Consider the following 26,401-nt stretch of genomic DNA (forward strand, 5'->3'; position numbering starts at 1 on the left):
TTCTTGTTTGTTTACAGCATTGCATGGGAGCTGCTGTGGATTTATTTTAAAGACTCACTTCATCAGCTAAGCTACTAGACATACAATTACCCAGTTGGGATTAACACTGATGAACTAGTGGCTGAGCTTGCAAGCAACTGATGTGTACAAAAACAAGATACATTTGGTGCTAGAGGAATCGTACGATAAGCCAACACAGCTAGGCAGGAAATATGAGGTTGCTTAAAAGCATTTACTTAAGCAAGTGGAGGGATATTAGGATCTCGGTCTTCTGCCTCACAATTCAATTTGTTTAAAACAGGACCTAGGATTGCAGAAGACGAGAATTTTGCTTTAGAAAGGTCAAAACTAAATAATGAATCAAGAGACACTGCGAGAGGATCTCAAATCTGCAATGTGCTATACACCATCAGAACCCTTACTATATAGAACACTAGAACATCCACATCTGACTTCAGAAGTCAGGTTAGGGTCTGAAACAGAAGAGGTTACTTCAGAATCATTGCCTTTAATTTTAGACTTGCTGGACTTGAGAATAAAATCAAGAGCTGTGAAGTTCATCACTAACAAGATAAAGAGCTGGATTTCCCCCTGAACTAAAAGAAAGTTTCCTTTACCGCCTTGAGCTTTCAATTTGGTCAGCAACTATAGAAAAATACTTTTCCACAAGAGGCCTTGACAATCATCACAATGATTATTCAAATCGCAGTACTGTCCATGATGGAAAGCAAGAGTGTATGCGGATCATGATCACCCAGAAACTATTCCCTGAATAATTTATGCTGTAGCATTAAACCCAGAGAAAGACATCTCTAAACAGAGCTAAATCAGCCATGTCTGATTATTACAGGCAACCTAAATTCTTTATAGTGGTCAGCATCTCATCCCCACATCTGATGAGAAACGCTAGCAAAAAATTAAAAGACGAAACAAATTAATGACCCCCGCCACCCATTCCATTATCACTAGGAGGCAAGGCGAAGACTGAAATCCCGCTAAAACTTTGCAACAGAGGATGGACCATAAGCAAACCGGGCAGCTGCTCACAGGCTACAAAAGTAGGGAAAGTGATCGACGGCCATCCAGTGCGGAATAACCCTCACCAGGAGGACTGGGTAACTTAAACAAAGGGTGGAACTGTGCAAACCTAGAGATATCCACCACACATGGGAATTAGTCATCAACCCTGAATGCCCATGTGGGGCAACACTATAAACAATGGAACACATCCAATGAGGGCAAAACTGGGCCCTCACTGCTCGGATCAAGAGCTCAAGGGAAGCAATTGAAATGCCCTAATGTGAGTTTTTGTCATTGGCACGATAATATGCATACATATATACCAAGGTACTCGCCCAATTTTGGGGGGTAGCCAACATCAAACAAATTTAACAGAAAAGGGGACCTCTCCTACTCCCCCCAATTTTGGGGGGTAGCCAACATCAAACAAATTTAACAGAAAAGGGGAGGGACCTCTCCTACTCCCCCCAATTTTGGGGGGTAGCCAACATCAAACAAATTTAACAGAAAAGGGGAGGGACCTCTCCTACTCCCCCCAATTTTGGGGGGTAGCCAACATCAAACAAATTTAACAGAAAAGGGGACCTCTCCTACTCCCCCCAAATTTGGGGGGTAGCCAACATCAAACAAATTTAACAGAAAAGGGGACCTCTCCTACTCTCCCCAATTTTGGGGGGTAGCCAACATCAAACAAATGAAACAGAAAAGGGGACCTCTCCTCTCTATGTTCCACCCAGCCTGACAAGGGACTCGACCGTGTTCGGCTGGTACTGCTAATAATATACGACGATCAAAACCCAAAATCTGAAATGGTAACTGAAAGACACTAATGTGTGGCTAGCACAAGCCGTTGGTTATTGCTATGATTGATTGATTGATTGAAAGTTTTCAGGCATCCTGACATCTAAGGTCATTGATGCCGGTAACATTTAATTTGTATACAAAAATAAAAAATAAAATAAAAAATAAAAGTATTCAATTAAAATCATAAAAGTTAAATAGTTTTCAGAAGACCTGCTTCTGAAATAAATCTAAAAATGCCACTTGCATAGTAGGACACATCATTTCCAAGAATCTTGGCAAGGATGAACCTGCCACCCTCACCTCGAGCCTCAAACAAATATCTATTCCTTAGGTTGTTATAATTGGGGCATTCGGTCAACAAATGCCTCACTGTAAGAGGTACTAAACAGTTATTGCCATGGACCGCTCCAGTCTCATCACTTTACTAAAAGTATAAAGCCTATTGAAAGGAAATAAATCAGGAAATTCTTTAAGTTTTAGGGGTAAAAATGTCGATGAAATTAAGATTCCAGAGAGAAGCAATTGGAACATCAGGAGTATTTTATAAAAATCAATTAGTTATGATATACAGTGAATTAGTTATTCAATGATAAAACCTCAATTGACTAGCTAAAAATACCATAAACCAAGTTAACATTTGAATACTTGGAATAAAAACAAAAAGCAATCATAAGTTTCCCATAAAATACAAATTATTCAAGTCCCATAAAATACAAAAAATTCACTTTGGCAAATCAAAGTATAAATTTTACCAAATTACTAAATATATTCAAAAATAATTTGTCAAATCAAAGGGTAAATTTATCCAAATCACTAAATTCATTACAAATTCTTAGATTGAATTTAACAAAATTACTAAAGTCTTGTTCAAAAGTTGTCTTTTCACAATCAGATGCCATTTTACTTAACTTACCAATTACATATATGATTTTAATTATAACTCCTAGTATTTGAAATACATTTCAAAACATCATGAAAAGGGAGAAAAACAAATTTAATTAATTCAATGGACTGATCCCATAATGCCCCATATTTTTATCCTCGTCCTAACCAACTCCGGTTACACTTCACATGCACAAAATGGTTATGACTACCCAGGAGTTGGAAAGGGCACAAGACAGACATCAGTGGTGAGAACACTGAACCCTATACGTCCTTTGAACTGATACTGGAGTTTAACTACTTCAAGTTCACATAGTTAATTTAGATGTCGTTTCAAAATTGAGTCAAAAGAAAGTGTAGAGAGTACGTGACAGAAGGAAAGTTGGCCAGGGTAACCAAGAACAATATTATTCAGCTTTTAGCAACATCTTGACATTGATGAGACACTGAGTGGTACTGCAGGGATCGCTTAAGTTGATCGAGGTCTACGTAGGTTAATCTCTCTCAGATGTATTTCCTGTAATAAAACAGAAACGTTATCAAAAGGGTCACTACTGTACCTTCATTTCCTCAACTATCAGTTTAGTATAAATTCTTCGTATGAAATAGTAAAAGTGCTTCATTACCAGACTGATAAAACTTAAGCAGCTGCCTCTTTAAGTGAATTAAATTAACATCTTGTCATAGTGACTAACAATTCAAGAGAATAGACCACCAAGTTTAGCCGCACCCCTCTCCACTACAAAATCATCAAGAAATTCTTTCCCACTGTTATCCCTAAATTAACAAAGGCATTCTCCTCTTCCACCACACCTCTCCTCTCTATATTATCCTTCACCTTATCTCACAATCTAATTCCCTACCTCCCCGTCAATCTTCTCCCCTTAACAAGTTCTTCCCAAGCCCTACTCACTCCCTCGCCACCATCTATCCTTAACCCTTTTACACCGAGGCTCTTTGGAATTTTCCAACCCTAAACCCCTAGGGGGTTGTTTTTTTCCCAGCACATTTTGCAGTATATCTTTTTTAAATTGCTCTAACAGCCTTAATTTTTGTCATAGAGAGGTCAGGTTGGTCTCATTTTCTTGGAAAATGCCTGAATTTTCTCAAAAAATTATCAAAATTATGAAAAAAATTTTTATAGCATTTTTTTGCGAGGACGTACCGGTTCGTCCATGGGGGTAAAGGGATGGCTTTTGTGAAACGTACCAAGGGGTTATTTTTTTCCCAGCACATTTTTTCAAAATTGCTCTAACAGCCTTAATTTTTGTCATAGACAGGTCAGGTTGGTCTCATTTTCTTGGAAAATACCTGAATTTTCTCAAAAAATTATCAAAAATATGAAAAAAAAAAAAATTTTATAGCATTTTTTTGCAAGGTCGTACCGGTACGTCCATGGGGGTAAAGGGATGGCTTTTGTGAAACGTACCAGTACGTCCTTTGGGATTAAAAGGGTTAACACATGGACGTACCATTTCAGTCCTGACACAACATACTGTATATCAATCAATGATTTGAATAGATTGAAGAGTACAGAAAACTTAAAAGACCAAATAATACAAGACCATTGCAAACAAAATTGTTTGACATGCGCATTGTTTACCATAACTTCAAAATATCAAAGGGTAGTTTATCAAGATTATACGAAAATATAACAGATCATAAAATAGGTAGTACTATTTTGTACATTAATCTTGTCTATTAAATTGGCTGATTAGAACGAGGTTTTTCTCATCATAAAAACCTAAGGTTGTCTTAGATGGCAAGAAAAAGAGAATTTCTATGAAAAATTAGCAATAGTGTGCCTTTTTAAATGAACATTGTGATGTTTTTTGTATCAACGTGAGAATACTGTATCTATTCAAATCAAAAATATTTATATAGATTAATCAATTGCAAGTGTGAATACGCTCATAAACTTCAACAGTATTTTCCGTAATTTCAAATATATTTCAGTAATGAATTTCTTTTTTTTTAGACTAGTAATAAAATCCTAAGATCTTTATTGATTCCTGTGGGAGAATTCTATCTGTTAATATCAGGGTTGGACTTTTAATTTTTGTCCACATGGCCCAGCATTGGACAGAGAAGGCCATTCTAAACTGGGGTGCAATAAGGCAAAAAACGCACTGCACTGCGAGGTAAAATGTCAAGGTAGGTCAGGTAGCAAGATGGGGAGGAAAAGCAAGAAAAGAGGTCAATATGAATAAAAAATAAAGGGGTACAGTTATGGATAGAAGAGATAATGAAATGAGTATCTACTGTACCTATATATTAGCTCAGTATAAATGTCCACGAAGTAAGGCCGAATATCCTGTTAGATTGGCATTACGAACATCCGCTTGTAGTCGTATCCCACTGGCGATGGTCGTGGGGGACTTTGGCTGGCTATAGCCTACACCTGAAAGATAATGAGAAAATCAAGAACATGGAATATTAAGTGTCAACTGCAAGGGTAATAATTATGATTTTAAAAACAATAGAATAAAATACAGATCGCAACTTTTAAAAGGTTTTTTGCATACATCCCTCAGTTCTTTCTCTAATACAAACCAAAGTCAATCTGTTTGAAGTGAACCTGTTTGTATGTTAAATTTGTGATCAACTTATCATACAGGAAAACCTTTTACTCTCTTCCTCTCCTAACTCATTAGATCTAACTCCACTCTCATCTGTAATAGGCTGGTCTCCCTCGTTACCATTGCCTAACTGATAAGCCCCTTCTCATTCAGGACCAAACCTTTAGGGGAGAGCTGTTAGGCTAAACATGACTGTGAAGTTTCGATACTGATTTACAGAGTTCTTAAGAAGAGAGCTAAAAGCATACATGATGCTTAGTGGCAAGATTAGACTGAATTGTAATATCCGAGACACACAGGACAGCGCTGGAACTGGGGAGGCTAAATCAGCAATCTACACAACCACTACAGTAGTACAAGAGATCAAACTACCCAGACTCCGAAGAGTTCCGTATTCAAACAATTTTCAACCATAGAAGTATTTGTTTTATACAGTAAGATTAATGAGCTTTTTAACCCTTTTATCCCCAAGCTATTTGGAACTTTCCAACTCTTAACCTCCAGGCGTTTTCTTTTTCAAGCACATTTTGCAATATATTTTTTTTAATTGCTCTAACAACCTAAATTTTCGTCAAAGAGAGGTCAGGTTGGTCTCATTCTTTTGGAAAATGCCTGAAGTTTCTCAAAAAGTTATCGAAGATGTGCAAAAAAAAATTTAAAAAAGCAGTTTTTTGCAAGGACGTACTGGTACATCCATGGGGGGTAAAGGGAGGAGTTTTGTGGACCGTACCAGTACGTCCATTGGGGGTAAAAGGGCCTCTCTTGGAAAAGCCCGAGGAGGATTTATACCACACAAAGATAGGGCATTGCCTGGGTATAAACTTATGAAAGATACACTAACTCTGAGGAGGTTTGGTAATGCAACTGGGGACCTTAAGATCAATCCCTTACTTATTTACCATTCCAAAATCTCCAGGTTTTTCAGGAAGAAACCACATGACGAGGGACAACTATTTGATGTGGAGGGCTGGTAATAAATCCCGGGTAACTATGTTCTTCACTGCATGGATGCAGTTGAGTTTTGGCCCAGTGTGAGTAATTATTTCCAAGAGGAACAGTTGCCACTCAGTAAGATATATTATGCAAGTTTTGTCAGAATAAAACATGGGAATTGTGAACTCGACAGTACAGGGCTATTCTGAAATCCTTAACGCTTTTGATCAAAACAACTTTGTATGAGGGATTCTCAACTTGTAACCGCAAAGATATTGATGATTGGGTTAAGACTCTTCATAGATGGAGGAGGAAACAAGCAGCAATGAATATTTCTGACAATAGTATTTACATTACTCTCAGATAAAAACAGAACCTAAATATTGGGCTACATAGACAAATCATCAAAGCTACCCAAACAATTGACATTACAAAAGCCATTCAGCTTACTCATTGTCTTCTCGAATTTGTGAATAACAAATGGAATTCAATGATTTACAAGGTAGAATTACTTCCTGATATGGGGATTACAAACGACTACCACAGCATCACCAAGAACAACTGAACACAAAAGATTACTAAAGCATACAAGAAGGAAGTTCTAAACAAACTGGGTCCTCAATTCATCAGAGACCTTGAAAATCTCTCGAGGGTTCCCAACGTGGCTTCCCGGAGAAACGGAGTCTTAACCTGGGCCATGAAAGAATGTTACAAATTACTCACTATGCAGGTCCTCATTCGGAGATGCAAAAATATCCAACAGAAAACATAAATCTCAAATTATCAATAACTAAATATGACAAATTTATAGACAATTTGTATTTTTCCTAACGATACAACCCTTAGCTATTTATCATATAATACCCCTAAATAGCGTAGCTTTGTATTCCAGTTACGGAACAAACTAATAAAACGCCTTGTATTCCAGTTACGGAACAAACTAATAAAACACTTGGTATTCCAGTTACGGAACAAACTAATAAAACACTTGGTATTCCAGTTACGGAACAAACTAATAAAACACTTGGTATTCCAGTTACGGAACAAACTAATAAAACACTTGGCATTCCAGTTACGGAACAAACTAATAAAACACTTGGCATTCCAGTTACGGAACAAACTAATAAAACACTTGGCATTCCAGTTACGGAACAAACTAATAAAACACTTGGCATTCCAGTTACGGAACAAACTAATAAAACACTTGGCATTCCAGTTACGGAACAAACTAATAAAACACTTGGCATTCCAGTTACGGAACAAACTAATAAAACACTTGGCATTCCAGTTACGGAACAAACTAATAAAACACTTGGTATTCCAGTTACGGAACAAACTAATAAAACAGGGATTGATGTATCTGCTGCAAGGCTGCACTCATCTCTAGGAGATCTAAATGATAGTACCATTCAGATTCTGACCAGAGGCCGGGTGGTACAGCACGTGGGGTCAACTTTTGCAGCATGTGAAGAGAGCGTCAAATCTGGGGAAGGGACGAGGAGGTCGACTCCTCGGCGGAGATTCTCTTTTGTCAATCCTCTTCTCAGGTCCGTTTCCTACCTGGGGCCCGTAGACCAGAAAAAAGGGCGATTCCTCATGCTGAATCCCTGGGATCTGGCTGCCCCTAAAGAGATTGGATTTGAAGGAGTCCGATGCGGGCTTGATGAACCACAGTTAAACGGTGGCTCTTGAGATTTAACCAATTCTGGCTGAAAGCGTGTCTCATATAAGTTAGAGACTACCACCATCTTCGACATTGGACCCCGTTGATCTGAGGAAACTTCTGCAGGCTGATGATGATGAACATGCCTAAGAATAACCATCTCTGTATAACAGGGTTTGTCAAAGCCCCAAAGAAGATGAAAACATCGGGAACCGAAAACATTGTACAGTACTTGTGTGAAACAAGTAGTTCTAAGTGGCGAGTGAGGTATTAAGTGCCAATGTTGACAATTGTGCTTTACCCTACCCATCGATGGAGAGTGCTAGGTTGGGTTCCAAGAAGGGAGTGTGTGCTTAACTCCCTCGACTGCAGGTCAAGAGAAGCACTACTGAAGTAGCGCAACTTGAAGAGACTGAAGGATGACGATCTGTGTCGTCTAGATGAGGAGAGACACTGATGAACAGAGGAGAGTCATGCTTGGAAGAGCAGTGAGCTTGCTCAAAGCGAGGATTGTAGCTGGTAGAGTTCTGCGACACCAACCCCGCGAAGTTCTCCGTTGAACAAAGTCGGAAAAAACGCACCAAAGGACAAGGCTTAAGAGATTCTTCGGTAGCCGTTGGCGAATCTACCCGCAAGTCGGAAGAGCAACTTTACCTCGGAAAGAGAAGTAGCAAGCTGGGTAGTGAGACACTGACTAGTGGTTACTACCAGAGGTTTTGACGAGTTGCCAGCAGAGGCACAAGAAGATTAGAACTGGGCAGAGGCCGGATACAAGCTGGTCTGTGTTACCTCGTAGGTTTTGAAGTGCGAGCGATCATGCGTAAAGGAAAACGTCAGGTGCTGAAAGCAATTGTTGGGACACCAGAAACCCGGAAGAGAGCTGACTGGCGTTTGTGGGTGATGGCAAGCTGATGGGGAAACATGGACGACCAGGAGCTGCTGGGCAACCGTGGGTGATCACGAACCGACGGGTGATCGCAAGCTGACAGATCGTGGGCGATCGTGAGCTCCCGCGATCACGAACCGACGGGTGATCGCTGTCGATCAGAAACCGACATTGATCGCGCATAGCTGCAGCAGGAATGGGTGAGGCACTTCCACTAGATGAGATTAGTCAACCTGGAGAGGCGAGTCCGCTAGGCAAGATGATGCAACTGGGTGAGACGAAAATTGCTCAAAAGGCGGGGCATGGAGAAATCCAACTCCAGCCGGAGGAATCCCCCGAAGAGGAAATCAAACAGGTGAAGCAAGTCTCTCTTGCATAAAGGAAAGGCGACCAACCTCTGTTGCTGCTGTCGGCAATACTGCCTAGAACAGCAGTTGGTGGAGGGACTCCTTGGTAAGGAAAGTTCCAATACCTGGAGGCATTGTCTGCTTCCCATCAATGAGCTCTAGCTCAAGTTGAAGGTCGACATCGAGCGTTTGCCGTGAAACGTAGCCGAAGCTCGTTTTTGGTGTCACCTCCTGAGATCTCTGAGGAGTTCTAGTCAGCAACAGCTCTAGAGATGACCAACCCTGCGTACGGGAAAGGACGTCTTAGCGTGATGATCAGGAACTGGTAACTGAAGCAGGCAAAGAAGGTGGTGAATAGGCAGGAACAGGAAAATCTGACTTGGCACTCCTTACGACGGGTGACAGAGCCGAAAGAAGAAATACCGTGTTGCTAGCGCCAAGGAAAACCAACAAGAATGAAAAGAAAAAAGCCCTTTAGGAGAACAAATAAACCCATGGACAGGAAAGGTGTCCCCCGAAAGGTACAGGAACATGCTAAGGGCTATGCACTCCCTCTGCCAGCTGCCATTGCAGAACGAAAGTGCGGTGTCGTTAGTGCTGTACCAAAGTTAGATTAGAAAAAATTTTATTTGAAATTAACTAGCTAAAGAAAAACCAATTCAGAGAACAGCCTAACCCGCAGACAGGAAAGGTGTTCCCCAAGAGGCCTCAGAACATGCTTAAGATTATGCACTTCCTCCGCCAGCTGCCATCACAGAACTGATATCGGCATCGTTATTGCTATACAAAAGTTAAGTCTTAAAACAATTTAATTTGAAATTAAACAGATGAGGCCCAGGAACATGCCTCAGACTATATACTCCCTCTGCCGGCTGCCACCGTAGAACGAAGGAGTGCAGCGTCGTCAGCGAAGAGCAGCAAGACCGAAGCCAAGCTCCTAAGATGAACTCGCAGGAAGTGAGCAACATCTATGTCTCAATGGAGAAGAGTATCCACACGAAGACGACACTCTTACGGAAGAGGATGGGTCACTGCACTCTGAGAAAGGGGGAGGTCACCAGCATATAGGTTGTCCGGCGTCAAAAGGGGAGGAGACCGAAAAGATTTCCCCGCCCTCCAAAAGTGCCGCAATATGCAGAAATGAAAAGGGCAACGCTTACACCGTAATGATGAAAGTGTGTCTATATAAATAAAAACATTACGTCAACTTGATACATCTGTAAAATAAGTGATTAAAGGGGTTATTTGCATAAAAGACTCAAATTTGTACAACATAGCTATGAACAATAGGCTCCACCAAACCCCCATCCTTAGCTCACAAGGATGGTGAGGTTGTAGCGACCAAAGGAACTATCAAGTTTGAGCAGGAGTTATACCCCAGTCTGGCACGTTACCATATCGGCCACAACCACCCAGAGGGACACAAAGAATGTGGATCAACAGAGGTCACGCTCAAAGGTTCCACACCTACATCCGAGAACACCTGGACAGGAAGGCATGCCTAAACGTGCTTTCTCCCTTCGCCAAACACACACCAATCTGCAATGAAAAAGATTAAGTGCAAAAAAGCTAAGTCTGCTAGTACCGAGAGCACGCCTGTAAGCCTACTACTTGGTAGCTGAAGACAAAGTGGTTACTATGTGAGATGGCAGTGCACAGGGGTGGGGGGTTACCCGGTTACCCAACACCAACTACCTCAACTTGTTAGAAATTCCAATATCTGAATTTTGTGCTTCGCTGAAATCATGCACCTATTAAAAAGCAGAGGGTTTGCCTTCGTGTAGAACTAACCAAATTTATTGCATAAATAATGTAAAGCACCTCCAAGTTAAGTTAATCAATTTATGATACACAAACCAACAGGTGGTAAGGTCTGACTATCTTCATTCTCATTCCTTTTCCTTTTTACCAACTGAAAGACTTTCAGGTTTTACACTTTGGTCCTAACAAATTAAGACTAGCTTAAAAAATATTTGCAATGGACGAAAATCCCAAAATACCTCATAACACGTATAACATTTTCAGAAAAATAACAAATGGAACCAAATGTTTCTCTACGATTCAATATCACCAAAGTTTGGAGTGGTTGTACACTGACATCCCAGTAACATACTGTACAACACAGCTTGCTAGTTTGAGACAAGGGTGGGCTGTGGCACCCTAGCAGTACCAGCTGAACTCGGTTGAGTCCCTTGTCAGGCTGGGAGGAACGTAGAGAGTGGAGGTCCCCTTTTTCGTTTTTGTTTCATTTGTTGATGTCGGCTACCCCCCAAAATTGGGGGAAGTGCCTTGGTATAAGTATGCATATTCATGCAATGTCTAAATACACCTGAAATGAACAAAAATTATTATAAAAAACACACACCATTAAGAAAAGTACAGGATGTCGCATGTCAACCAACTGTCTCCACCTTATATAAATGTCAAATGTCAAAATCCATTACAGAATTTCATAAATTTTCAAAAAAAAATTTACCAAGCAATACAAAACTGAATCCTCTACAAGTGGATACTCGGATCTTACCATCCAAAAGGTTTGCCTTTCGTAGACCAAACTAGTCAGAGGGGGTCCGTCCATTCAAGTAATACACTTTGTTTTCTATGGATTATTCTGTGGCAATCTTTTTTCTTTCCGTCTGTCATCGTCACAGACAAATATATTATTTTAAACAAACGCTGGGCAGTCAAGTAAATGCGCATCAAGTAGGGCGGATATTGCCGACGTACGTCTTCGTCTCCCTGATCCATGGGGTTTTTGGGAAGCAGTTCAAGCCGCTTTCATCTTTGCTTGGTTTTTGATGACCCAAGCACACGTGTACTGTATCCGTTTCCATGTCAACAGGTACACCGGTGAGAGGGGAAGCAGAGAGAGAACCAATATGGTGCAGTTACATCACCTGCCACTGCTACCCATAGGCGAGAATATGATTGATTGATTGAAAGTTTTCTGGCATCCTGACATCAAAGGTCATTGACGCCGATAGCATTTATTATATATGAAAAATAAAAGAATTCAATTAAAACCATAAAAGTTAAGTCATTATAACAGTTAAAATAGTTTTCAGAAGAGCTGCTTCTGAAATAAATCTAAAAATGCCGCTCACATAGTAGGACACATCATGTCCAAGAATCTTGGCAAGGATGACCCTGCCCTCCTCACCTCAAGTCTCAAACAGATATCTATTTCTCAAGTTATTACAATTAGGGCATTCGGTCAACAAATGCCTCACTGTTATAGGTACTAAACAGTCCTCGCAATACGGTTGGTGTTGGCCCTTCCGCAGAAACTCGTGTGTCGACCGTGTTTGACCAATACGGAGACGACAAAGAGTCGCCTCCCATTTTCGGGGTATCATGTTATACCTCCAAGGTGATATGATATTTGTTACTTCCCTCATTTTATTGGCAAGACTATCCCCGTGCTGTTCCCATTTATTACAAACCAATTTCTTCGATGATGCTCGGATCACCATGTAGATCATATTCTGAAAAGAGAAAAAACAAATATTTCTGCATTTTTCCTGATTAAAATTAAGTTCTGTAAAATAATAACGTAACAAAAATATTAATTTTAAGGTTTCCTGAAAAACTATACTACTGTACTGGGAAAATTATATATGACGAAGACTCTGATGACTTCCAAAGACGATGACATCCACCACCACGACTTTGATGACGATGACCTAAACTTAATGACGTGGGCGACGATGACAAAGACAATAGATGAATGAAGAGGGTCCAGGCGATGACGATTCCCCTGCGGCGGCCGAGTTAACGGTTAAATGCCGACAGGAAGACCGATGGACCAAAGAGGGAGAGGTCCTTCCCCACCAAGTGGAACTGTGCTGGCCTTGCTAATGTACACGTGTCTTTGTCGTATATGTATCGCACACTCTGAAAAGGAAACTTATCACATTTCTATACACATAAATATACATAAACTTTAAGAATGTTTTCATATATAGACACAAGTATAAGAGAAAAAAAAGTTAAAAGACAAAAATTAATGGCAGTCCAGATTAGGCGAGGAGGGAGAGAGGAAACAACCGCTCTCGATCCAAGCCAAAGGTAAAGTGACTAAATCGCAGGTGTGTGAACGCGAGTGGTAGCAAGCTACCCCACCCCTACCCCCACTAATTAGTGGTGTGGGTAGTTAACCCTCGGTAAATTTTAATGGCTCGTCATTTCAGCTCCGCCGAAAGTATAACCCCTAATAAATAGCGTGGTTTGTATTCCAGTTACGGAACAACTTTAGGTCTACACTGGGCAACGACCAGAGTACCAGGCCTGACACAGCCTTCTTCTTGGTGCATTGTGGGTTAAAGACGGTGGAAGGTTGCTTTGCGCAGGGAATATACCCTGGGGGCATGTTACCAGCCTGAGGCTTTACGCCTTTTCCTTGGAAAGCAGTCCTGGTTGGGTGAAACATTTTCTGGTCGCAAGTTGAAACTAGAGTAACTCCTGAGAGAGTAGTCAGTGGTTACAATACATTGGAACACAAGGTACTGCATATACCTACACATCCTGACCTCGAAGGTGGAGAATCCATTTTAAACTTCTTTCGCCTACCAGACCTCACCCACTGGGAGGGCGACCACTCATGATACACACGAGGAGATTCCTTTGAACACGAATGACTTCGGCACGAACGGCAGAGACTGTGAGGATGTCTCCTCCGAGGACATGAAGGTGCTGCAATGGCGCCCTTCACGGCCTGGACAAAGTGGCATGGTTAGACCTCACAGGTAGTCACACCTCAAACAGAAAAAGAGAAAAGAAATTAGTTCCAGCCAGTTTAGGCTAACGGGAGAGTGAGACACGTCTACACTTTACCCAGCAGAAATAAAAAGAGACGGTTATTCACTAATGCTGGCAGAGGCAGTGGGTAAACACACCCCTGCTAGTTTGTATCTTGCATCGGGACAACTACAGTTATTTTCATAAAACACGTAATAGAAAAAAAATCTACTGCTAAAAACAAACCACGTCACTGAAAATGACAAATTCAGATACAATTTGTATTATTCCCTAACTAATACTGACCTGGAGTTATTCATGTAGATTAGCCATTAGACTTTAACTGCGAGGTGGCAACCTTGCCTAAAGTCAGAGTGCTAATCAGCCGATAATAAGTTTTTTCCGGATTAAAACAAAGTTCTGAAATAAAATGTAACAAATTTATTAATTCTAAGGTTTCCTGAAAAAAAAAACAAATACTATAGACAAATATTATAAGCTTAGGCCTATTGGATGTCGCAAACACAGGTCACAGTTTAAGTCGCGACCGAAAACTTCTCCCAATAGTACTATGTTGTTGTAAAGGTGAACGACCTCGAGAAGAGAAAGACCGTAGTCAAATCTTTGAGAGCCACATTCCCTTCGCACAGAAATCCATGTTTCCCGTAAGAAAACGGAAAAGGCAATAGATGAATGAAGAGGGTCCAGGCGATGACGATTCCCCTGCGGCGGCCGAGTTAACGGTTATATGCCGACAGGAAGACCGATGGACCAAAGAGGGAGAGGTCCTTCCCCACGAAGTGGAACTGTGCTGGCCTTGCTAATGTACACGTGTCGTTGTCGTATACGTATCACACACTCTGAAAAGGAAACTTATCATATTTCTATACACAAATATATATAAACATTAAGAATGTTTTCATATACTGTATAGACACAAGTATAAGAGAAAAAAAGTTAAAAGAGCTCTCGATCCAAGCCAAAGGTAAAGTGACTAAATCACAGGTGTGTGAACGGGAGTGGTAGCAAGCTACCCCATCCCTACCCCCACCTATTTAGTGGTGTGGGTAGTTAACCTTCGGTAAATTTTAATGGCTCGTCATTTCAGCTCCGCCGAAAGTATAACCCCTAATAAATAGCGTGGTTTGTATTCCAGTTACGGAACAACTTTAGGTCTACACTGGGCAACGACCAAAGTACGAATGGTGACCTTTACCCTGTCCTTACCAGGCCTGACACGGCCTTCTTCTTGGTGCATTGTGGGTCAAAGACGGTGGAAGGTTGCTTTGCGCAGGGAACATACCCTGGGGCATGTTACCAGCCTGAGGCTTTACGCCTTTTCCTTGGAAACAGTCCTGGTTGGGTGAAACATTTTCTGGTCGCAAGTTGAAACTAGAGTAACTCCTGAGAGAGTAGTCAGTGATTACAATGCATTGGAACACAAGGTACTGCATATACCTACACATCCTGACCTCGAAGGTGGAGAATCCATTTTAAACTTCTTTCGCCTACCAGACCTCACCCATTGGGAGGGCGACCACTCACGATACACACAAAGAGATTCCTTTGAACACGAGTGACCTCGGCACGAACGGCAGAGACTGTGAGGATGTCTCCTCCGAGGACATGAAGGTGCTGCAATGGCGCCCTTCACGGCCTGGACAAAGTGGCATGGTTAGACCTCACAGGTAGTCACACTTCAAACAGAAAAAGAGATAAGAAATTAGCTCCAGCCAGTTTAGGCTAACGGGAGAGTGAGACACGTCTACACTTTACCCAGCAGAAATAAAAAGAGACGGTTATTCACTAGTGCTGGCAGAGGCAGTGGGTAAACACACCCCTGCTAGTTGGATAGTTAAACCCTGGTTAACCTGTTTCGACTAGTTTTCAGCTCCACCGAAATAACAATGCTAGGTTCAAGAAAAACTTTGTATCTTGCATCGGGACAACTACAGTTATGTTCATAAAACAACTACTAGAAAAAAATCTACTGCTAAAAACAAACCACGTCACTGAAAATGACAAATTCAGATACAATTTGTATTATTCCCTAACTAATACTGACCTGGAGTTATTCATGTAGATTAGCCATTAGACTTTAACTGCGAGGTGGCAACCTTGCCTAAAGTCAGAGTGCTAATCAGCCGATAAGTTTTTTCCAGATTAAAATAAAGTTCTGAAATAAAATGTAACAAATTAATCAATTCTAAGGTTTCCTGAAAAAAAAAACACAAATACTACAGACAAATATTATATGCGTAGGCCTATTGGATGTCGCAAACACAGGTCACAGTTTAAGTCGCGACCGAAAACTTCTCCCAATAGTACTATGTTGTTGTAAAGGTGAACGACCTCGAGAAGAGAAAGACCGTAGTCAAATCTTTGAGAGCCACATTCCCTTCGCACAGAAATCCATGTTTCCCGTAAGAAAACGGAAAAGGCAATAGATGAATGAAGAGGGTCCAGGCGATGACGATTCCCCTGCGGCGGCCGAGTTAACGGTTATATGCCGACAGGAAGACCGATGGACCAAAGAGGGAGAGGTCCTTCCCCACGAAGTGGAACTGTGCTGGCCTTGCTAATGTACACGTGTCGTTGTCGTATACGTATCACACACTCTGAAAAGGAAACTTATCATATTTCTATACACAAATATATATAAACATTAAGAATGTTTTCATATACAGTGATACCTCGGTACTCGACCATAATCCGTTCGAGATCCGTGTTCGACCTCCGATTTGTTCGAGTACCGAATTTTTTTTCCCCATAAGAAATAATGGTATATATTCTATTCCGTTCCCAAGCACTCGAACAGGCCCAAAATATTAATAAAACGTGTACCTAAACAACAATAATTATCTAAATGTGTATGAAATTGGTCAGAAAATCCTATAAAACAATTTTAAACCATTTACTGTACTAAAATAAAACAATTTTAAACCATTTTCTGTACTGTAGTGAACATACATAGCTGCCTCCCCATGCCTAGTAACACGATGAATACCTGTTCTATTACGAAACTTTTCAAACCAACCCCTGCTCGCTTTAAATGTAAATGAATCACTTTCACTGGTACTCGGACTTTTCTTCACTAATTCTTCATAGATATGCAACGCTTTTTCACAAATGAACGCTTCACTAACACTTTCCCCGGCCAACTGTTTTTCTTTAATAAATATTAAAAGCAACTTTTCCATCTCCTCAATCACTTGTGGCCTTTGCTTAGTTACCGCCGTAACTCCCGTTGCAACATTCGCCTTCTTAATCATTTCTTTATGCTTTAAAAACGTAGAAATGGTCGACTTCGCCATTCCGTATTCTACCGCTAAATCGGACACTCGTACACCATTCTCATATTTCGCTATAATTTCCTTCTTCAACTCGATCGTTGTTCGCACTGTTTTCCTCTTCTCCTTCCCCTTAACACTCATTACTTTCTTGGGACTCATTATGAAAGCTAAAAAAGCAATTAAAAGCACTGAAAATCACTAAATCACAACGAATGCTGATCGCGCGTTGTCTGAGTGACGCTCTCGAGAGAACTGATGCTTCCCGAACAAGCGAGAGTGGCCGAGATGGCGCGATCATCACAAAGCCCATGCGGTCGTCACGTGTTCGGCTGGTCGAGTACCGAATTTTTGGTCGAGCACCGCAGCAAAAATTTCTCGAAAATTTTGGTCGAACTCCGAATTGTTCGAGTATAGAGTCGTTCGACTACCGAGGTATCACTGTATAGACACAAGTATGAGAGAAAAAAAGTTAAAAGAGCTCTCGATCCAAGCCAAAGGTAAAGTGACTAAATCACAGGTGTGTGAACGGGAGTGGTAGCAAGCTACCCCACCCCTACCCCCACCTATTTAGTGGTGTGAGTAGTTAACCTTCGGTAAATTTTAATGGCTCGTCATTTCAGCTCCGCCGAAAGTATAACCCCTAATAAATAGCGTGGTTTGTATTCCAGTTACGGAACAACTTTAGGTCTACACTGGGCAACGACCAGAGTACGAATGGTGACCTTTACCCTGTCCTTACCAGGCCTGACACGGCCTTCTTCTTGGTGCATTGTGGGTCAAAGACGGTGGAAGGTTGCTTTGCGCAGGGAACATACCCTGGGGCATGTTACCAGCCTGAGGCTTTACGCCTTTTCCTTGGAAACAGTCCTGGTTGGGTGAAACATTTTCTGGTCGCAAGTTGAAACTAGAGTAACTCCTGAGAGAGTAGTCAGTGGTTACAATGCATTGGAACACAAGGTACTGCATATACCTACACATCCTGACCTCGAAGGTGGAGAATCCATTTTAAACTTCTTTCGCCTACCAGACCTCACCCATTGGGAGGGCGACCACTCACGATACACACAAAGAGATTCCTTTGAACACGAGTGACCTCGGCACGAACGGCAGAGACTGTGAGGATGTCTCCTCCGAGGACATGAAGGTGCTGCAATGGCGCCCTTCACGGCCTGGACAAAGTGGCATGGTTAGACCTCACAGGTAGTCACACTTCAAACAGAAAAAGAGATAAGAAATTAGCTCCAGCCAGTTTAGGCTAACGGGAGAGTGAGACACGTCTACACTTTACCCAGCAGAAATAAAAAGAGACGGTTATTCACTAGTGCTGGCAGAGGCAGTGGGTAAACACACCCCTGCTAGTTGGATAGTTAAACCCTGGTTAACCTGTTTCGACTAGTTTTCAGCTCCACCGAAATAACAATGCTAGGTTCAAGAGCGGAAACTTTGTATCTTGCATCGGGACAACTACAGTTATGTTCATAAAACAACTACTAGAAAAAAATCTACTGCTAAAAACAAACCACGTCACTGAAAATGACAAATTCAGATATAATTTGTATTTTTCCTTAACTAATAAAGACCTGGAGTTATTCATGTGAATTAGCCATTAGACTTTAACTGCGAGGTGGCAACCTTGCCTAAAGTCAGAGTGCTAATCAGCCGATAAGTTTTTTCCAGATTAAAATAAAGTTCTGAAATAAAATGTAACAAATTAATCAATTCTAAGGTTTCCTGAAAAAAAAAAAACACAAATACTACAGACAAATATTATATGCGTAGGCCTATTGGATGTCGCAAACACAGGTCACAGTTTAAGTCGCGACCGAAAACTTCTCCCAATAGTACTATGTTGTTGTAAAGGTGAACGACCTCGAGAAGAGAAAGACCGTAGTCAAATCTTTGAGAGCCACATTCCCTTCGCACAGAAATCCATGTTTCCCGTAAGAAAACGGAAAAGGCAATAGATGAATGAAGAGGGTCCAGGCGATGACGATTCCCCTGCGGCGGCCGAGTTAACGGTTATATGCCGACAGGAAGACCGATGGACCAAAGAGGGAGAGGTCCTTCCCCACGAAGTGGAACTGTGCTGGCCTTGCTAATGTACACGTGTCGTTGTCGTATACGTATCACACACTCTGAAAAGGAAACTTATCATATTTCTATACACAAATATATATAAACATTAAGAATGTTTTCATATACTGTATAGACACAAGTATAAGAGAAAAAAAGTTAAAAGAGCTCTCGATCCAAGCCAAAGGTAAAGTGACTAAATCACAGGTGTGTGAACGGGAGTGGTAGCAAGCTACCCCACCCCTACCCCCACCTATTTAGTGGTGTGAGTAGTTAACCTTCGGTAAATTTTAATGGCTCGTCATTTCAGCTCCGCCGAAAGTATAACCCCTAATAAATAGCGTGGTTTGTATTCCAGTTACGGAACAACTTTAGGTCTACACTGGGCAACGACCAGAGTACGAATGGTGACCTTTAACCTGTCCTTACCAGGCCTGACACGGCCTTCTTCTTGGTGCATTGTGGGTCAAAGACGGTGGAAGGTTGCTTTGCGCAGGGAACATACCCTGGGGCATGTTACCAGCCTGAGGCTTTACGCCTTTTCCTTGGAAAGCAGTCCTGGTTGGGTGAAACATTTTCTGGTCGCAAGTTGAAACTAGAGTAACTCCTGAGAGAGTAGTCAGTGGTTACAATGCATTGGAACACAAGGTACTGCATATACCTACACATCCTGACCTCGAAGGTGGAGAATCCATTTTAAACTTCTTTCGCCTACCAGACCTCACCCATTGGGAGGGCGACCACTCACGATACACACGAGGAGATTCCTTCGAACACGAGTGACCTCGGCACGAACGGCAGAGACTGTGAGGATGTCTCCTCCGAGGACATGAAGGTGCTGCAATGGCGCCCTTCACGGCCTGGACAAAGTGGCATGGTTAGACCTCACAGGTAGTCACACCTCAAACAGAAAAAGAGAAAAGAAATTAGTTCCAGCCAGTTTAGGCTAACGGGAGAGTGAGACACGTCTACACTTTACCCAGCAGAAATAAAAAGAGACGGTTATTCACTAGTGCTGGCAGAGGCAGTGGGTAAACACACCCCTGCTAGTTTGTATCTTGCATCGGGACAACTACAGTTATTTTCATAAAACACGTAATAGAAAAAAAATCTACTGCTAAAAACAAACCACGTCACTGAAAATGACAAATTCAGATACAATTTGTATTATTCCCTAACTAATACTGACCTGGAGTTATTCATGTAGATTAGCCATTAGACTTTAACTGCGAGGTGGCAACCTTGCCTAAAGTCAGAGTGCTAATCAGCCGATAATAAGTTTTTTCCGGATTAAAACAAAGTTCTGAAATAAAATGTAACAAATTCATTAATTCTAAGGTTTCCTGAAAAAAAAACACAAATACTACAGACAAATATTATATGCGTAGGCCTATTGGATGTCGTAAACACAGGTCACAGTTTAAGTCGCGACCGAAAACTTCTCCCAATAGTACTATGTTGTTGTAAAGGTGAACGACCTCGAGAAGAGAAAGACCGTAGTCAAATCTTTGAGAGCCACATTCCCTTCGCACAGAAATCCATGTTTCCCGTAAGAAAACGGAAAAGGCAATAGATGAATGAAGAGGGTCCAGGCGATGACGATTCCCCTGCGGCGGCCGAGTTAACGGTTATATGCCGACAGGAAGACCGATGGACCAAAGAGGGAGAGGTCCTTCCCCACGAAGTGGAACTGTGCTGGCCTTGCTAATGTACACGTGTCGTTGTCGTATACGTATCACACACTCTGAAAAGGAAACTCATCATATTTCTATACACAAATATATATAAACATTAAGAATGTTTTCATATATAGACACAAGTATAAGAGAAAAAAAGTTAAAAGAGCTCTCGATCCAAGCCAAAGGTAAAGTGACTAAATCACAGGTGTGTGAACGGGAGTGGTAGCAAGCTACCCCACCCCTACCCCCACCTATTTAGTGGTGTGAGTAGTTAACCTTCGGTAAATTTTAATGGCTCGTCATTTCAGCTCCGCCGAAAGTATAACCCCTAATAGATAGCGTGGTTTGTATTCCAGTTACGGAACAACTTTAGGTCTACACTGGGCAACGACCAGAGTACGAATGGTGACCTTTACCCTGTCCTTACCAGGCCTGACACGGCCTTCTTCTTGGTGCATTGTGGGTCAGACGGTGGAAGGTTGCTTTGCGCAGGGAACATACCCTGGGGCATGTTACCAGCCTGAGGCTTTACGCCTTTTCCTTGGAAACAGTCCTGGTTGGGTGAAACATTTTCTGGTCGCAAGTTGAAACTAGAGTAACTCCTGAGAGTAGTCAGTGGTTACAATGCATTGGAACACAAGGTACTGCATATACCTACACATCCTGACCTCGAAGGTGGAGAATCCATTTTAAACTTCTTTCGCCTACCAGACCTCACCCATTGGGAGGGCGACCACTCACGATACACACAAAGAGATTCCTTTGAACACGAGTGACCTCGGCACGAACGGCAGAGACTGTGAGGATGTCTCCTCCGAGGACATGAAGGTGCTGCAATGGCGCCCTTCACGGCCTGGACAAAGTGGCATGGTTAGACCTCACAGGTAGTCACACTTCAAACAGAAAAAGAGATAAGAAATTAGCTCCAGCCAGTTTAGGCTAACGGGAGAGTGAGACACGTCTACACTTTACCCAGCAGAAATAAAAAGAGACGGTTATTCACTAGTGCTGGCAGAGGCAGTGGGTAAACACACCCCTGCTAGTTGGATAGTTAAACCCTGGTTAACCTGTTTCGACTAGTTTTCAGCTCCACCGAAATAACAATGCTAGGTTCAAGAGCGGAAACTTTGTATCTTGCATCGGGACAACTACAGTTATGTTCATAAAACAACTACTAGAAAAAAATCTACTGCTAAAAACAAACCATGTCACTGAAAATGACAAATTCAGAGATAATTTGTATTTTTCCTTAACTAATAAAGACCTGGAGTTATTCATGTGAATTAGCCATTAGACTTTAACTGCGAGGTGGCAACCTTGCCTAAAGTCAGAGTGCTAATCAGCCGATAAGTTTTTTCCAGATTAAAATAAAGTTCTGAAATAAAATGTAACAAATTAATCAATTCTAAGGTTTCCTGAAAAAAAAAAAACACAAATACTACAGACAAATATTATATGCGTAGGCCTATTGGATGTCGCAAACACAGGTCACAGTTTAAGTCGCGACCGAAAACTTCTCCCAATAGTACTATGTTGTTGTAAAGGTGAACGACCTCGAGAAGAGAAAGACCGTAGTCAAATCTTTGAGAGCCACATTCCCTTCGCACAGAAATCCATGTTTCCCGTAAGAAAACGGAAAAGGCAATAGATGAATGAAGAGGGTCCAGGCGATGACGATTCCCCTGCGGCGGCCGAGTTAACGGTTATATGCCGACAGGAAGACCGATGGACCAAAGAGGGAGAGGTCCTTCCCCACGAAGTGGAACTGTGCTGGCCTTGCTAATGTACACGTGTCGTTGTCGTATACGTATCACACACTCTGAAAAGGAAACTTATCATATTTCTATACACAAATATATATAAACATTAAGAATGTTTTCATATATAGACACAAGTACAAGAGAAAAAAAGTTAAAAGAGCTCTCGATCCAAGCCAAAGGTAAATTGACTAAATCACAGGTGTGTGAACGGGAGTGGTAGCAAGCTACCCCACCCCTACCCCCACCTATTTAGTGGTGTGGGTAGTTAACCTTCGGTAAATTTTAATGGCTCGTCATTTCAGCTCCGCCGAAAGTATAACCCCTAATAAATAGCGTGGTTTGTATTCCAGTTACGGAACAACTTTAGGTCTACACTGGGCAACGACCAGAGTACGAATGGTGACCTTTACACTGTCCTTACCAGGCCTGACACGGCCTTCTTCTTGGTGCATTGTGGGTCAAAGACGGTGGAAGGTTGCTTTGCGCAGGGAACATACCCTGGGGCATGTTACCAGCCTGAGGCTTTACGCCTTTTCCTTGGAAAGCAGTCCTGGTTGGGTGAAACATTTTCTGGTCGCAAGTTGAAACTAGAGTAACTCCTGAGAGAGTAGTCAGTGGTTACAATGCATTGGAACACAAGGTACTGCATATACCTACACATCCTGACCTCGAAGGTGGAGAATCCATTTTAAACTTCTTTCGCCTACCAGACCTCACCCATTGGGAGGGCGACCACTCACGATACACACGAGGAGATTCCTTCGAACACGAGTGACCTCGGCACGAACGGCAGAGACTGTGAGGATGTCTCCTCCGAGGACATGAAGGTGCTGCAATGGCGCCCTTCACGGCCTGGACAAAGTGGCATGGTTAGACCTCACAGGTAGTCACACCTCAAACAGAAAAAGAGAAAAGAAATTAGTTCCAGCCAGTTTAGGCTAACGGGAGAGTGAGACACGTCTACACTTTACCCAGCAGAAATAAAAAGAGACGGTTATTCACTAGTGCTGGCAGAGGCAGTGGGTAAACACACCCCTGCTAGTTTGTATCTTGCATCGGGACAACTACAGTTATTTTCATAAAACACGTAATAGAAAAAAAATCTACTGCTAAAAACAAACCACGTCACTGAAAATGACAAATTCAGATACAATTTGTATTATTCCCTAACTAATACTGACCTGGAGTTATTCATGTAGATTAGCCATTAGACTTTAACTGCGAGGTGGCAACCTTGCCTAAAGTCAGAGTGCTAATCAGCCGATAATAAGTTTTTTCCGGATTAAAACAAAGTTCTGAAATAAAATTTAACAAATTCATTAATTCTAAGGTTTCCTGAAAAAAAAAACACAAATACTACAGACAAATATTATATGCGTAGGCCTATTGGATGTCGCAAACACAGGTCACAGTTTAAGTCGCGACCGAAAACTTCTCCCAATAGTACTATGTTGTTGTAAAGGTGAACGACCTCGAGAAGAGAAAGACCGTAGTCAAATCTTTGAGAGCCACATTCCCTTCGCACAGAAATCCATGTTTCCCGTAAGAAAACGGGAAAGGCAATAGATGAATGAAGAGGGTCCAGGCGATGACGATTCCCCTGCGGCGGCCGAGTTAACGGTTATATGCCGACAGGAAGACCGATGGACCAAAGAGGGAGAGGTCCTTCCCCACGAAGTGGAACTGTGCTGGCCTTGCTAATGTACACGTGTCGTTGTCGTATACGTATCACACACTCTGAAAAGGAAACTTATCATATTTCTATACACAAATATATATAAACATTAAGAATGTTTTCATATATAGACACAAGTATAAGAGAAAAAAAGTTAAAAGAGCTCTCGATCCAAGCCAAAGGTAAAGTGACTAAATCACAGGTGTGTGAACGGGAGTGGTAGCAAGCTACCCCACCCCTACCCCCACCTATTTAGTGGTGTGAGTAGTTAACCTTCGGTAAATTTTAATGGCTCGTCATTTCAGCTCCGCCGAAAGTATAACCCCTAATAGATAGCGTGGTTTGTATTCCAGTTACGGAACAACTTTAGGTCTACACTGGGCAACGACCAGAGTACGAATGGTGACCTTTACCCTGTCCTTACCAGGCCTGACACGGCCTTCTTCTTGGTGCATTGTGGGTCAGACGGTGGAAGGTTGCTTTGCGCAGGGAACATACCCTGGGGCATGTTACCAGCCTGAGGCTTTACGCCTTTTCCTTGGAAACAGTCCTGGTTGGGTGAAACATTTTCTGGTCGCAAGTTGAAACTAGAGTAACTCCTGAGAGAGTAGTCAGTGGTTACAATGCATTGGAACACAAGGTACTGCATATACCTACACATCCTGACCTCGAAGGTGGAGAATCCATTTTAAACTTCTTTCGCCTACCAGACCTCACCCATTGGGAGGGCGACCACTCACGATACACACAAAGAGATTCCTTTGAACACGAGTGACCTCGGCACGAACGGCAGAGACTGTGAGGATGTCTCCTCCGAGGACATGAAGGTGCTGCAATGGCGCCCTTCACGGCCTGGACAAAGTGGCATGGTTAGACCTCACAGGTAGTCACACTTCAAACAGAAAAAGAGATAAGAAATTAGCTCCAGCCAGTTTAGGCTAACGGGAGAGTGAGACACGTCTACACTTTACCCAGCAGAAATAAAAAGAGACGGTTATTCACTAGTGCTGGCAGAGGCAGTGGGTAAACACACCCCTGCTAGTTGGATAGTTAAACCCTGGTTAACCTGTTTCGACTAGTTTTCAGCTCCACCGAAATAACAATGCTAGGTTCAAGAGCGGAAACTTTGTATCTTGCATCGGGACAACTACAGTTATGTTCATAAAACAACTACTAGAAAAAAATCTACTGCTAAAAACAAACCACGTCACTGAAAATGACAAATTCAGATACAATTTGTATTATTCCCTAACTAATACTGACCTGGAGTTATTCATGTAGATTAGCCATTAGACTTTAACTGCGAGGTGGCAACCTTGCCTAAAGTCAGAGTGCTAATCAGCCGATAATAAGTTTTTTCCGGATTAAAACAAAGTTCTGAAATAAAATATAACAAATTTATTAATTCTAAGGTTTCCTGAAAAAAAAAACAAATACTATAGACAAATATTATAAGCTTAGGCCTATTGGATGTCGCAAACACAGGTCACAGTTTAAGTCGCGACCGAAAACTTCCCCCAAATAGTACTATGTTGTTGTAAAGGTGAACGACCTCGAGAAGAGAAAGACCGTAGTCAAATCTCTGAGAGCCACATTCCCTTCGCACAGAAATCCATGTTTCCCGTAAGAAAAAGGAAAAGGCAATAGATGAATGAAGAGCGTCCAGGCGATGACGATTCCCCTGCGGCGGCCGAGTTAACGGTTATATGCCGACAGGAAGACCGATGGACCAAAGAGGGAGAGGTCCTTCCCCAAGAAGTGGAACTGTGCTGGCCTTGCTAATGTACACGTGTCGTTGTCGTATACGTATCACACACTCTGAAAAGGAAACTTATCACATTTCTTACACAAATATACACACACTTTAAGAATGTTTTCATATATATACACAAGTATAAAAAAAAGCGAGTTAAAAAACAAAAATTAATGGCAGTTCAGAATAGGCAAGGAGGGAGAGAGGAAACAACCACTCTCGATCCAAGCCAAAAGTAAAGTGACTAAATCACAGGTGTGTGAACGGGAGTGGTAGCAAGCTACCCCCCCCCCCCCAACTAGCGGTGCGGGTAGTTA

At 41.9% G+C, this 26,401-nt stretch overlaps 1 long non-coding RNA gene across 6 annotated transcripts in view; it reads right to left on the reverse strand.

The window, feature by feature from the left end:
• Positions 1-2,038: 2,038 nt before the first annotated feature.
• The window catches only part of LOC137636748 (uncharacterized), a 32,207-nt gene continuing 7,844 nt past the window's right edge, over positions 2,039-26,401 (reverse strand). For 4 of the 6 annotated variants that reach the window (XR_011043204.1, XR_011043203.1, XR_011043201.1 and 1 more), the window contains exons 3-4: positions 4,974-11,443; positions 2,039-3,223 (exon numbers count right to left, since the gene is read on the reverse strand). This is a non-coding gene — a long non-coding RNA (uncharacterized lncRNA). The remainder of the gene's footprint in view (positions 3,224-4,973; positions 11,444-26,401) is intronic. The other 2 variants (XR_011043205.1, XR_011043202.1) reach the window with 2 other exon arrangements.

This window comes from Palaemon carinicauda, unplaced genomic scaffold, assembly GCF_036898095.1.
Source record: "Palaemon carinicauda isolate YSFRI2023 unplaced genomic scaffold, ASM3689809v2 scaffold377, whole genome shotgun sequence".
NCBI lineage: Eukaryota > Metazoa > Arthropoda > Malacostraca > Decapoda > Palaemonidae > Palaemon > Palaemon carinicauda.